At 20.1% G+C, this 15,913-nt stretch overlaps 1 protein-coding gene across 2 annotated transcripts in view; it reads right to left on the bottom strand.

The window, feature by feature from the left end:
- Positions 1 to 15,913, bottom strand: part of LOC409285 (myosin heavy chain 95F) — a 101,817-nt gene that overhangs the window by 43,457 nt on the left and 42,447 nt on the right. The window contains exon 2 of one of the 2 annotated variants that reach the window (XM_026444159.1): positions 992 to 1,079. The exons of the other annotated variant lie outside the window; for it this stretch is intronic. The gene's annotated coding sequence lies outside the window, so the exon portion shown is untranslated. The remainder of the gene's footprint in view (positions 1 to 991; positions 1,080 to 15,913) is intronic. 2 annotated transcript variants of the gene reach the window in all.

Genomic DNA, 15,913 nt, shown 5'->3' with positions numbered 1-15,913 from the left:
GATTTGGTGATTTTTAAAAAATTCTGTATAAATTTTGCGGTAATATTCAATGAATCCGAGGAATAATTTTATGTTTGTCGCGGTTTGCGAAGTTTTGAATTCTTTTACTATTTGAATCTTTTTAGGTTTTGGTTTTATTTCTTCAGTAATTATAATGTAGTCTAAATATTCTAACTCAGATTTAAAAAATTCATATTTATCCAGTTGAATTTTAAGTTTTAGATCTTTTAGTTTTTGTAATTCGCGAGGATTTGTATATTACGTTTTTGGATAGTGTTGTCGAAAATATTGTCCAAATAATACTGTCCTATCAATGTATGAAACGTGATATCCATCATTCGTTGAATGTCGCGGATGCGTTTTTGAGTTTAAAAAGCCTATGATTATAATGAAAATATCCTTGTAACATGGAAAAGACAATGCATTTTTTTAAATAGGATGGATTTGATGAAATCCAAATAATAGGTCTTAAAAATGTTGCATTACCAAAATGCATCTAGAGTTTCATCAGAGTTAGGTAAAAGATATGCGTTATGCTCAGTTTGTTCATTTAATTTACGGAAATTTATTATTATCTGCTATTTACATTTTCTTGAAGCATTCAATTTTTTGAGCGTAATCCATATAAGTGCATTAAAGGAGAAATCAAATTCTTTTATTATTTTTTTTGTTTATTCATTATACATTTATTTTACATTTATTATATTATACATTTCATTAATTTGAGTTTCAATTTTCTTTTTATAACATTATATAGTTTGTATGATTTGATATTAATATGTTTAAGATTTCGAAATTATTTCATACTGAGTTAGATTAGTATAGACCAAACTATCATTATCAAGTTTGAACGTGTGGTAGGAGACTAATTCTTTTAATAGTTTCGCGATATTTTTCTATGTATTTAATATGAATTTTGAAAATTTAGAAAAATCAAAATTATTTTGATCATTTTTAATAGAGTTTATATTTATATCTATTTCTGACTCACCAGTATTTATGGAGCATATTATCGTAAGAGTATTGTTCAGATATCTGGTTTCCTTATGTATCTGTCTCGAATTAATTTTCTTTGTATTCTGAAAGAGAATTGTAATTTGATTTAAAGTAAGAGCATTGTTAGAAATATTAATAATATAGAGATATTAATAGTTTAAAAAAAATGGGAATCCTTTGATTTCATTTTCAATTAATGAAAAATTAGTGGAATGACATAGAATAGATTTGGTTTTTGTTGACAAAGAATAATGTGATATAGAGATTAATAGTATAGCATCATGATAATTTCAGCATTAAGAAAAATTTTTTCTCTTTTTTTTGTTTAATTGATAACTTTCGAAAATTTTATATATTGATGGCTGTATGTGTCGATTAACATTAGTCTTAATCCTGTCATTTCTAGTAATTTATATTCGATTGATAACAATTTGTTTCGACTGATGCAGTTCACAGATTCTTGATAATTCATTTGCCACTCTTTTGATAGATTTTCCGCAATGTTGTTCAATCAAACTCTTGGTTGAAGCTTTCCGATTTAGATATGAAAATTTTGGATGTGACTGTGTGTCCTATCTTGTCATACTTAAAGCATTTCATTTCTAAGCGAATCTGTTAATAATTGCTCATGACATTTAGATATTATCTGAACTCGGTTTCTGTTTTTTACGAATAGTTGCATCTCGATTGCCATTGATTATGCTTCAGTTCTCGGGTTTAGTTCTCGGTTTACTAAACTATTTAATTTACTAGGTTTACTAATCTTTCCAAAATCTTTTTTCAAATTTATTAGATAAGTTCTGATTGCTTCATCCTCCTTTTTTTCAATCACAATTCTTCAGCTGATAGGTTGTTGATATTTATTTTGAACTACATATATAAATTCATTTAATTATCTGAAACGTATATTAAATCATTGTATATTTTCGGTGAATCCTTATTTAATGGATTGTTTAATATTTATCTATCTCTGCAACTACTGAATATAATCGCAATGAAATATTGTGTCTTAGGACATCATAAAGTTCCTGGAATATCTCTATCCTTATATCCAATACTTTGTTTTGAATTATTTGTTATTTTTCAATTATTATAAGTTTTAATAATAGTTCTTTTTCACTACACGAACCGCGAATAAATTTTGATTTTATGAAATTCTCTACTCCTACGTCATTTTTGTTTTGTTAAAGATTTCAACGATATGAATGGCTCTTTAACTTATGGATTGTTTCTATTTGTTGTGCTATATGCATTTTCTTTTTCTCTTGAATCATTACATTTGGTATTTCGTGAAAGCTCGTTCATTCATAATTCATTCATAATGGATGATACGTCTTCTAATAAGTTAAATAAGTAACTCTCAATTGTTTTGCTAGTTTTTTTATTTCGTTAGCTCTTTTATTATTTTCTTCTTTTAAAATCTATAATAATCTTTTTGTTTATTTTATCTTATCTTGTTTATTTCCATTATCATTTGTTTTTGATTTTCTAAATTCTAAATTTTAAAGTCTAAATTCTATTCAAAATTAACTTTAAGGTATCATTGTCGCCTTTCACCATAGTTGTAGTTATTAATATGACTAAGTTATAGTCATCTTTCAAATCAGAAGTATTAGTAGAAATGATACTTGGAGAATTTCGATATAAATTAAATCGCCATTTTATCTTTTCAGATTCTTTTCAGATCGTTCTTTCACTGAATATAGTCATGGCTCTTCTTCTAAGTTGTCGCAACAAATCATTATGAAGTTTCCTCCTGATAAATTACGATAAACTTATCTTGAAAGTATCGCCAAAATATCGCGTGAAATAATGATAAATTCGACAAAAATAAAAAATGAATATACATATATACACACACACACACACACACACACACACACAAAATAATTAGATTCAGAAATAATAAAATTACTTTATTTTATATTATATTTTATATTTTATATTATATATTATATTTTATATTGCTCGTGAATTATATTAAAACTTTGTTTCATATTGTCATATTGAAAAATTAAAACTAATTTGAGCGTTCTTTATCAATAATTTATTTCAATAGCTCAAGAATTAATATTTATTAAAATAATATCAACAAACAAAAAGGATATAATTCTGTGAATATATATATTTTTAAGGTTTATGATTTAATTCGAATTTATCGAAATGATGATAATATGTATATTATATAACGTAACGTAAATTTATCTTTATATGATGCAATATATTTTTCAGAAATATTTGTAAATTATATTTTTAAATTAATGTGAACATATATATTATATTCACATAATGTGTAATATTGTCAATAAGAATAAATCTTGTAGAATATATAAAAATAATAAAGAAAATAAATAGTTCTCAATATCTATTGAAATTTTATTAGGATTATATTATAATAAACGATATATCAAGTAAATATATTAATATTTTTTAAAAATAAAATTATTTTTCATATAAAATATGTAAATAAAATAAAATATTCATAATGATATATTTGTTTTGAATAAAAAATTAAAGAATTCATAAGAAAATTATAGAATTCATAAGTATAGATAAATATAATCTCTTATTTTTATCTATAGATCACTGAATTTTTATCTATAATTTTTTCATATTATTAAGTACATAAAATTTATTTTTAATTTTTATTTTTAAAGTGAAATTTTTTATATATATAAAACTATATTATCATTTTTTATTTTATCATCATATTTATTTACACAGAATTGAAGAGATTTTATTTTTTTAGAAAAATGTACATATCTATTTGATAGAATAATATAGTTATTAAAAGTATATTTGTAAAAAAATACATGTTTCGAACGCCAATCTTGAATATAATGCTTACTAAAAATTATATTCTTAAAACTATTGATGAATATTATTTATATGAATACTAAATTTCTAATAATTAATGTAGTAATCGATTTGATATATGAATAAGTATTGAATATTTTTGAAATGTATACTCTGCTCAATAAAATACATTTGCATATAATAATCTCTTTAACGTATAAAAAACGCAATTCAAACAAAGAAATTTAAAGAAATTAAATATTCAATTGATAGATCAATAAAATTTAATATGTGCATATAAAATTTAATATATGTATTTTTTTCTATAAATAATTTTTATGATATGAATTTCAGTTCTCCAAAACATAAATATATATATATATATATATATATATATATATATATATATATATTATTATATAACATAATATATATATATATATTATTATATATATATATATATATATATATAAAATTATGTATAATATATAATAATATGATATAATCAATACTAACATATTTAAAGCTAATTTCGCAATGTAATTCTAATATTTTTTTGAAATATTAAATTAGAAATTATTTGGATGCAATGTACTGTTTTATGAGTAGATGTTGTATTTTTTATTTCATGTTATTTTATATTTACTGATATTTTTTGTAGATTTTTAAATTATGCTTTTAATCAGTGAAAATGTTTGTTTATTCATATTATTTCCAAAAACTGAGCAGTTAAATAGATTATTAATAAATAATATTCATAATAATTTGTTTATCAAAATATATCATGTGCATAGCATTCCTGATAATTTAAATTAGATCAGTTAATATAAATTTCGATTAAGATTCATTCCAATTTTAACAATCAAAGTATTATAATTAATTTTATCTATAAAATTAATTATAAATTAATTAATAAATTAATGATTTAAACAAACTTAATCGATAAAATAATGACTTAATTTGCGAATAGAATTGTTTGTTTAATAATTAAATTGAAAGTTCTCGTAATATTAATTTGATCCATTTAAATTCACTTAAAAGTTAGAATTTGAAAATTTCAAGAATATTTTCAATGTTGAAAAACTTATCGAAAAACTTCCGATCTCTATTTCTTATTTGTGATTTAATGCGCAATTTAATTTATTTATTTTTTATAATGTTATTCGTATGAGATTTGCATGATATTATAATTTACATTTTCAAGTTTTCAAAACTTGTAATTGTGACTGCAATGCTTATATTATATGCAGGATTATATTGTAAAAAAACGTGTTAACGAAATAATATAAAAAATTATACAAACTTATTGTTAGATTTCAAAATAAAATATTGATAATTATTAGATAAAATATATTATTCGTAATTGAAAACTTTCCATTACATAATATCTTATAGAATATTTTGATTTTTAACAATGCGTTTTTTTTATAAAATTCTGCATATTTATCAAATTGAAGATTAACTAATTTTAGATTTTAGATTTGACATGCAAAATTTGTTTCTTACAGTTTTTATGATTATGACTTCAATGATATTTCAACTATGGTAACATCGAAAACATTAAATCAATAGTAATCCTATTAATTATTAATAGCGTAAATTTACTTACTTATTTACTACTGTTATTAACATATTAATAACAAGAAGCTAAATCTTATTAATATTAAATTCAAATCATTTTTATTTATAATATAATTTAATTTATGCCAATAATATATATCATCCAATGTATTTTTCAATCCCGCATTGAATATATACGATATATTTTCGTAAGCAATTGTTTTCATAAACAAAAATAACATAAATAAATAGATAAAAGTAAAAAATAATAATAATAATAATAAAAAGAGAAAAAGAATGCGATCGAGAAAGAAAAGTTTATTATTCTAATGAAAATAATGTAAATAATCAAAAAAAAATAAATTTTTTGGCTATTTTTAATAAAATGTATATTTTCTATATTAACATTTTTTTCTGCTATACTTACTTTCTGATCGGAAATAATAGCTCTTATTTGCAAATCAAAACATTTAAAATAGCATTTAATAACATTGATAATTATTTAAATTTTACATTATTCTTATTATTATTCTTTCAAAATACTGTAATTATTATTACTTCAATTATTGAACAACCATCATATTATAAAATATATTTATCATAAAAACAAGTATTATTTAAAAAATTTTAAATCTTCAAAACCTTCAATAATTTATTGAGATGTAAATTAAAAACTAAAAGATTATTTAATTCCTATTTCATCAAATAAAAACAAAATTCTGTTCAAAAACATTAATATTGGTTATCTTAACTACAAAAGCATTCAAATAAATTTTGAAATACCAAACCAAATAACTAATAAATAAATAATAATAATAAAACTAATAAATAATTGTGATTTTTTTTATAAAAGACGAAACTTGGGAATGCTACATATTTTATTATATGAAAAGATTGAAGTTTAATATATTCGTCGTATTCATTATTTATTGTATAATTTATTAATATTTTTTAGTAGTTAGGAATAAATAAATATTAAAATAAAACTACAAACTCTATAATTTTTTCAAATAAGAAATATTATCACGTGAAAATAATTTCTTATTATTTTCAAATTTTATATTTTGTTTTTAATTATAAATGATGCATTTATTTTTCTTTTACTTTAATTCATTCTTAAGTTTTTTTATTTTTTCTTTTTGTATTCTTTTTTCGAAATTTATTCGAATTTAGAAATCAACAATTTTTTCTATAAATGAATAGATTATTGTCATTATTAATTAAATATAAATAAAAAAATTGCATCTTCTTTTCTAAAATCATTTAAAATTATTTATTATTATTATTATAGTACAGAAATGTTACTTACTTAATAAACTTTACTTTCAATTTTATATTTCATATCTATTTCATTCAATTCCATATTATATCTATCTAGTTATCGAAATCATAATTCAATAATCAAATAATAGAAAGTACAGTTTCTAAAAGTATAATTTTTAGTTACTATTTCAAATATTCATATTACAATTGAAATAAGAATATATATTTCTTATATTATTTATTTTGAAATTAAAATTTAAAATTCTTCCGGCTTTTTCATGCTTCATTAGAATCAAATTAACTATTATAAATTACTATTTAATTAAAAACCTACTATTAAAAAAAAACCTTTACTATTTAATTATATTATATTTAAACAAATATTAATTAATAATATAATTTTAATTATATTATTTAAACAAAAAATTTACAATTACATTATATATAAAAATATACAAAAATAAAATTTTTTGCTTAAATAGTATAGTATTTCTAATTTCTTTATTTTATATTAAATAATTGTATTAAAAGTATATTTAAACTTCATTGAAAATACATTATTATTTTTATTGCATCATATGCAATATAAATGTATTTTTAACTTTATTTATATTTCAATTTTTATCATAGTAAATTTTAAAATAACTTTTCATAACTGTATATTATGAATAACATGAAAATGGGGCACTATATCTTTATAAATAAAAGACAGAACAAATTGAATGTTATGTCTTTTCTATACTTCGCTTATAACTTCGCAGATAAGTACAAACAAAGTATAGAATAGATCATTCACTGCATTTTTGTGTCACGTGCGATATTATCGATTCAGAATGGAATGAGACAACAGTGCTTCTGGGACAAAAGAAATTGTACTTAATTATAAGATCAATTATGTTTGAAATAAAAATTATAATTATGTGATCAATCTATAAAATCAGATTTAATATGGAATATTATTTTTTAGGGAAACTTAAAAGATATAAAATAATGTACACAAATATTGCAAATATAAGTTTGCAAAAATATTGGGTAAATTTATCTTTTAAGTTAATTAAAATGAAATATCAATAGAATTAATGAAATAAATACATGAAACAACATCATGTCATTCAAAGTAAATTTCCTTTTAATCATATGAATGTAAAAAGTATTTATATGAATAAAAAATATATATTCATATGAATGTAAATGCATGATTAATTTTGCTAAAATTATACAATTATACAATACAATAGTACAACATTTTTTTCTATTATAAGAATGTAATAAAGAATGTAACAAATAATTATATATGTATATATATATATAATATTCTATATTTTTAGAAAAATTTTTTTATACTTTTTTTAATACTTTTTAATACTTTTAATTTTTAATTTTTTTAATACTTTTTATTTAATTTATTAAAATTTTTAAATTTTATTTTTATAATATTAAAATAGCATTCGCCTAAATTTATAGTTAAAAATAATTCCTGTGGCAAATCCTACAATATTTAATTTTACATAAAAGGAAAAGCATTCTATTTATTTATTTATTGTAATTTGACAGATTGTATAAGCTAATAAATCATTTGACATTAAATATTTCTTTTATTCATATTCAATATTTTTCATTATGCTTTTCGATATATGAATTGTTTGTAGTTTACTTGAAAATCTTTACAAGAAAATAGAGAATAGCTATAGTCAAGAACGTTTGAGTTATCAATAAACCTTTCTTTTCTATTTTTCTTGCATTTAGTCATTTGTCAATCAGATTTTCGTCACACATAAAAAAACCAAAAAAATTTATTTTTTTTATGATCATGTCAGTATTTTAATATATACTTGTATATTTCTAATATACAATATATTTATATTATATATATTTATATTTGTATTCTTTTTAAATAGATTTTATCCTTAAGAAAAATAGTAATAAATATTATATATGAATATTGTTCAAATATTATCATTCTATTACTATCATATTTTATTAATACTAAACTACTAATACTACTTTATTAAAATTTAAATTGCTTATAAATTGAAAAATATTTTTGTATATTAATGTTTATATTTGTTTAGAATCGATTCTTTTTACTTAATTTTAAATATTGATTTAAAAATAGAAATGATAAATTTAAAGAATTAAGATTTTTTTTAGTATTCATTCAAATTCAATTCTTTTTTTAGTATTCATATTATTATTAATCAACATTTTTTTTGTAATAAATATTAGAAAAATGTGAAAAAGAAAAAATTTCAATATTTCCTATAATCAATATTTCCTATAATATATATCTAATTTTTATCTACAATAATTTATTTATGAACTACATATGATCGAAAACAAAAAAATCAATCTATTAATATCAATCTATTTATAAGCATTTCTTTTTGAAACGATTTATATCATTCAATGTGATTTATTTTTTATTTCTATTTATTATTGAAATATTTAATTATTATTTTTGTTATTGCTAGACAATTTCGATAATTTTTTATTTAATATATTAAATAAATCGCATAAATCATAAGATGATTTTTGCTTTAAACTTTGTATTAAATGAGCATTTATGTAATTAATGATAATTACTTTAAAACTTTTTTTAATAAATATATTCTTTTGTTTCATTCTAGATTTCTTTACTTTTCTTTAATTGCTTCTTTTCATCAATGTTAACAATAATAATAAGATCTTTAAATCTATTTCATAAATAAGAGACAAATAAATCATAAAACATATTGGATAATAGGATAATTAGAAGAAGAGAAGAAGAAAAATAAATATATACAAATATGTTTTTTGTACATATAAATAGTGATATTCGATATAATTAGAAATTCATTGATTCTTGCAAGATTTGAAAATCTTAAAATTATTAAAATTTATAGAAAATTTTTATTTTTCTATATAATAGAATCATCAAGTTAAGCATAAAAATGAATAAATATAAACGAAAAGCAATTTTGAATATTGAAAAATATTGAAAAATAATAAAATTATAGATCGTTGATCAAATTGTAGTTTCGAAAGTTCTGATTTAAAATTTTAAGTTTAATAAAATAAGTTAAATAATTAAATTTCTCATATATAAAAAAAAATTTACTATCTAGTAAAAGTTAATATAAATTAATATAATAGCATTCTATCTAGGTGTTATTAATATAACAATTTTCATTATAATAATTTTTGAATAAAGTTTTAGATTATTGAGCTGAAATATAAATCTGATATGATAGATATATGTTAATGATATTTAATTATAATATTTATATCTTATATTTATATCTTATATTTATATCTTACTTAAAATTCATAAACAATCTGGTCATTTATTTTCAAGAAATTTGTGAAGATATCAAATGCTAAATACAATATCAAATATAATGAAAATAGAAAAAAACCAATTTAAAAGCTTTCTATATAGATGTAATTATTTCACGCTTTCTGTAGGATATCCGTACGAAAATAAAATTTCATAATAAGTATTTTTTTAAATAAAAATTTAAAAAAACTTTCGTGATAGGATTATCAATATTTTTATAAATATAATTAAAGAATTTACATATTTTATAGATACTAAGATAGATAAAATAATAAAAAAAAATGATGGAAATGAAATGAAGAAAAAAATAAAGAAATGAAATAATAATAATAAAATGAAGAAAAAGAGAATAAAGAAATGAAGAAAAAAAAAGAAATGGAAAAAATAAGAAAGATATAATAATCTCTTTTGTTTTGTTTCTTTTTCTAATCTCTTATTATTTTTATTATGTTGATATTGTCATTATAATCATCTTCTTAATTGAAAAAATATTGAAAGAAAATATATACAAAACATATAATTTAATTTAATCTGTTACTTCATAATATTATTCTAAAAAAAAATAAAATAGCATATCATTTTATTCTATCATTAAATGATTCTCCAAATGAATGCAAAAATTCTTTCTTTGATAAAATTTTTATATGGTTTCTTATTTTCGTGAATTTCTTATTTAATGGATCTTTTGGAATGATTTTAAATAAAAAAGAATTATTTATTTTGAATCAATAGACAGTTGTGTGCATTGTTGTAGAATTGCATATTATTGTAGAAAATTACAATCATACAAAATAACAATATCATATATAAAAAATTAATAAATAATATCATATATAAAATAAATATAAAAATAAAAATAAAGTAAAATAAAATAAAAAAAATAAAAATAATAATAAAAAATAGTAATAAAAATAAAATAGAAATAATCCACAAAATTATAAAGCTTGTTTTCAATTCTTCCTATACAACATTACCTATTAACATATCTTTTTATTGTTCTTATTATTTATTAATGTAATTTTTTGTTACATTATAAAATATTTAATTTTCACTTGTTTTATAATTTTTACTAATTATTTTTCAATTCCTTATATTACTTTTATTGTTAAAAATCAAATTTTAATAATGCCATTATAATTTTTGTTATTATAATTGGTATTATAGACATTGTGCATCAAATATAGACATTAAATGCATCAAATTTGAGAAATCGCAGATCTTTTTCTTATCCATATTAGAAATACAAATTTTCTTTATTCAAGATAAGAAAAAAAATCCTTAATTAAAAACGATTGATATTTGATGAATTGGTGAATTGATTCATCAATTATTGTTTATTAAATTTGTTTTTAATTATTTTGATTAGTGACTTAAATTCTTATAAGAAATTCTTTTTCTCGAATTTTTCCTCAATTTGTAATTTAGAGCTCAGATAGTCTCTGATTTGATTTGCTAAAATTTTTAATTTGTGTAATTTATTTCATTCCAAAATATCAATGGAATTCGTGAGATTCAATATTTAATATAATCATATTTAAAATTATTTTATGCCGATTTTTAAAAGAATTAGTAAAAATAAACATTTATGTGTTTAAAATTTTTATTTTCATTTATGTTCATATATTATGAATTGAGTTTTTGCAAAAGATAATAAAAAGTAATTTCTAATAATTTTTTTAACCGAAGTCTTTATCTGGAGAAAATCCTTGCGGATAATTATATAATAATTAATATAATTATATAATATTTGTATATATCCATTTTGATTAACTAAAAGTGTGAAAATTATGACAAAATATTCCTAATTACTAAATTTTTAATATTTTTTCATATAATCAATCGGAATTATATTTTGATCAAACAAAATTTGAAAAAAGTAATAATTACTCAGAACATGAAGTTGTTCACTAATTTCGATGATTTTTTAGAAAAAAATGAACATTTTAAACAATTTTTTTTCTATTATATAACTATCGTTTAATTTTCAAGATATTTAAAATATGATTATAAAAAAAAGATTGTTATTATTACATAAAATTTCTCTTATATGATGGATAAATATACTATTATTATCTATCTATTTCCTATATAAATATCGTATTAAGTAGCATTCAAAATGAATAAATTGACATGAATTATAGTGGATTTAAAATCTCAAATAAAAATCTCTATAAAGAAATAGATTTTTGACTAAGTCACTTCTATATGATACATTGATCTTTATTAATTTCTGCCATGTGTTTATTAATCAATGAGTAGTTATTAATAAATAAATAGCAATTATGCTTATATATTTTAAAAAAATTTATTTAATAATAGCAATTTTTCGCAAATATTTTCAAAACTAATAGTAATGATAAGATGCAAAGAATGTTAAATTTTATTAATTTAAAAATTATTAAAATCGATGAATAATTCTGAATAATTATCAACAAAAGTTTCTTCCAACTATCCTATCTTCTCTTTTGAAATCATCAAAATGCAAAAAAAAGACCAATTTTTGAAATCCATTTAAAGTTTAAAGTATTTTTAAATACAATCCTAAATTTTAATACATTTCCAAATATTTAAATTATGTTAATATAAAAATAAATCGTCAAAAATGGATCAGAACTTTTTGAGTTTTAGGGAAAAAAAATGCATTGAAAAAAAAAATACAAAATCCTATTATTTTTCTGAAATTATTTAATGAGTTCATTTTATGCAATGTTCAAAATTATAATTTAATTGGACTTTAACATTTAGTCGATTCAAACCGAATATTCTTAAGAAGTAAATATTAAGAAATGAGTTTAATCAATAATCTAGTGAACAGTAATGAACAGCAGTCAAAAATTCTTATCATCAGAAAAACATTCACTTCTACATCAAAACATGTCAATGTATTCGTAATTCGATTTAAAATAAAGATAATTATAATAGTCTTTTTCATGTATTTAGCTTTGCCATAATACAAAAATATTCAAGAAGTTAAATTTAGATGAAAAAGCAACATACAAAATTTTACTTTAATTGTTTGCAATCGAAACATTGAATGAAGGTCAGTTTTCTAAAATGTGCGGATGCAAGTACTACACGTTATTACATCCTCGGCAAAAACATAAATTCCTTCAACAGTCTTAGTCGAAAAAAAATAATTCGGAAATAAAATAAAAAATATTATCAACCTCAATCTGTATTGCAAATGTTACAATTTATTTATTGTCAAATAAATATGTTGTGTTATTAATCGAGTTTATATGATAATTAAAAAAATAAACAAAAATTTCAATTTCAAATCTTATTAGATTCAAAATTTTAATATAAATTCATTATAGAGAATAACAAATTAAATAAAATATAAGCAAACGAAATCGAAAGTTTCGAATATTGGTTTAGTTAATCAGAGATAACACATATTAATATTTTTTTCTAAATTTAGCATTTCATATGTGATCATTGATACAATTATAATAGATATACCAAAACTCTTATTAACAAAAAAAAAATTCAAAATATTGCTTCATATTAATGTCCGAAATTGAATCCTCAGTTTAATCAGAAAATATACTTCTTAAATCAGGCATATTTTGAATACTATTGTATATAAGACAATACCGAATAAACTTGGCGATACTTTTTATCTAGAGTAATCACAAATGTCTGACATATTAGCTGTCATATAACTAAAAACAATGATTTGAATAAATAATTTATCAAATTTTGGAAAATAAAAGAGTTATCCATAAAATTCAACTAAAAACAAGATTATTGTGAATTCCATTTCTCAGAAAACGAACAAACAACAAATGATAGAAAGACATTATATTAATATATCGTTTCGAAATAATGTATTCCAATTAATAATGAACAAGTCATATCTTCTTGAAAAGAAATTAGTTTAATAATCGGAACCAGAGCAATATCAAAATTTCATGGCAAAAATGAAAGATTAGGGCAAATGACGAGATTAATTTTCCCTCAAAACAAGAAAGATTAATCATATTATCTATCATATCATCTCTAAACAGCGAAAATTCATGTTGTGTTCGATGAATTGACAAAAATTTCATCAGACTTATCATTACATCAAATAATATTCAGACTATAAATAATGACTAATCACTCAAAATGATTTATTCTCTATCTTACTTCAGTTTCAAATACATATTAATCGTGAATATAGAAAAAAATATATTAAGCGTTATAAATTAAAGTCGAAGACCGCAAATTTCAACATATCCTATGAAGATTAAATCGAAATGCATTGATAAGCATACGAATTAAACACATCATGTATAATACTATATCTGAATTATTTTTAGCTATTATAAAAAAATAAGAACTCGGTGCATCGAAACCTTTCCAAAGCAATTAGTTTATAATGAAAAACTTTTATGTCAATAAAATTTGCTAATGAATATGAATAATATCTCGAAAATCTAACAGAAACAACAGGAAATTTAGGATAATCTAGCACAAGCGAAATTTCGTTTGAAAATAATCTTCATTTTGGCTGATTCTCAAAGCATTGTTGCTTAAACAAAAATAATTGAAAATACTAAAGCCGTTAAAACACTAAATTTATCATGGTCTTGCCGATGACTATAACTTTATTTCTCTAGTACTTTAATCACATATGTGATTAAATAAGAAATATTATCACAAATAGTATAGATTTACAACTTGTTAGAATTAATAAAACCAATAATTAAACAAAAATTCTTATACAATATCAAGAATAGGATAGAATGAATCTCTCGTGAAATTCATTTTGATTAATGTTGTTTCAATCAGATTTAAAATAATGAACAATATTCAAAATTCCGCATCATGCATAATTAGCAGTGAAGACAGAAGCTGATAAAATTCTTTAACTTTAGATTATTTTTTGATCACAATATCACAATACCGGAAAATAATTTTCTAAAATTCAATTCATTTACAACAGTTACAACAAAGATACAACAGAATGCATGAATTGCAGGAAAAATAATAGCAATACAAAGATTATGCAAGTATATTTTATGAAACAATGTCTTGCATATGATTAATAAACATAAAAATCACCATTATGATCAAGTAATCAACAGCATCTTGTCCATACTCGAAGATAGCACATAAATTACATTATCATCTTCAGATCCAAATAGCGATCAAAAGGAAATAAATCAGCCTATATTTGAATAATAAAGAAAGAAGATATGTGATAGAAAAAAAGAAAGTAAATAAAGATACTTTACATATACAGATATTTTATAGAATTAAAATTAATATATCATATAACATCATACATGTAATGTATAATATGTCATCAATATTGTTTGTATCAATTACAATGTAATTCATAAAATATGTAATTCAATTAGCGTTATCAATATTGAAATAGTCAGCGTTTTGAGAACGAATGGTATATTAAAAATAAAGATCAGGATTGACTTGTAAAACAATCAGATAGTTTGAATTTTATTTTTAATAATTTAAGTTTTAATAATTTATAAACAAAAAGTTCTCTCACATTTTTCAAACTCTCAATAGCAATCGAAACTAAAATATAATAACGCTTCATAAGTTACATTTGTGCCCTGCGACAGATCACCATAGAAGCGATTGTAAAGATTTCTTAGTCATTGTAATGCGGTTCTTGGAAACTATTTTCTAACGCGAACCTCCTTTCTTTTAGTTTGTATTTTTGTAGAAAATAATGAACTCTATATAAAATTTATAATAAGGAAAGTTTAAAAAAAATGTGTACAAAATATACTTTATAAATATAAAAATCCGATTTCCATTAAGCCTAAACAAAGAATTATTTAAAAAGATTTCTATTTTTGAGAAGAATATAATTGACATTTACAATTGTATATTTTTGATATCCATTTCAGCCTGGCTGAAACGGAGCCCGATCTTAAGAGTGACACTCCACGATTAACTTAATGCAATATCATTCTAATTAAAAATTTTCCTCTAACTTAAGAGTATCACGAGTCAAACTGATCAGGG

Source organism: Apis mellifera, linkage group LG12 (genome assembly GCF_003254395.2).
Source record: "Apis mellifera strain DH4 linkage group LG12, Amel_HAv3.1, whole genome shotgun sequence".
Taxonomy (NCBI): Eukaryota; Metazoa; Arthropoda; class Insecta; order Hymenoptera; family Apidae; genus Apis; species Apis mellifera.
The sequence above is the reverse complement of the archived record's forward strand: the minus strand, read 5'-3'. Positions and strand labels throughout refer to the sequence as shown.